This window comes from Penaeus monodon, chromosome 30 (assembly GCF_015228065.2).
Source record: "Penaeus monodon isolate SGIC_2016 chromosome 30, NSTDA_Pmon_1, whole genome shotgun sequence".
Lineage (NCBI taxonomy): Eukaryota > Metazoa > Arthropoda > Malacostraca > Decapoda > Penaeidae > Penaeus > Penaeus monodon.
In genome coordinates, this window is record NC_051415.1 from 20,086,875 (window position 1) to 20,087,390 (window position 516).

Consider the following 516-nt stretch of genomic DNA (forward strand, 5'->3'; position numbering starts at 1 on the left):
GTTTTTCACAGCACCAAGAGTGTACTACAGCCATGCAGACTGACAGACGGGCGTGTTTCTCGTCAGCCCACATTCGTTTGAAATAAAATCAGGGCTTAGGATCCCCTCCACCTCCACCAGCGGGCCCAGACTCCACCCACGGGAAGCCAGGCGGAAGAGCCACGCCTACTTTTTGTTGTCGCTTTGGTCCATGGAAAGCAGGTATGGGGAAGGGACTTTCGACCTTGCGTTCCGGCGTGGCATGAACCTGTGTTGGGGCCTTTGTGCGCGAATGGTGTCGAAGCTGATTATCGGAGTCCGAATTTGGTCGAATTATTTTTGCGTGACAATCTCGGCGTCACAGGGAGGGAAACTGTGACAAAAGCCTGACTCCGTGACAAGAGGACAGAGTCGCTATCACTCGTGGAAATTCGCGAGGCCATCTGGGGATGAAAAGATTCATTTCCTCAATTTCCAGGTGTGACGTCAGCCTGTAACGAGGGAACCGCCCGCGACAGATCCAACGGAAAGGAAGAA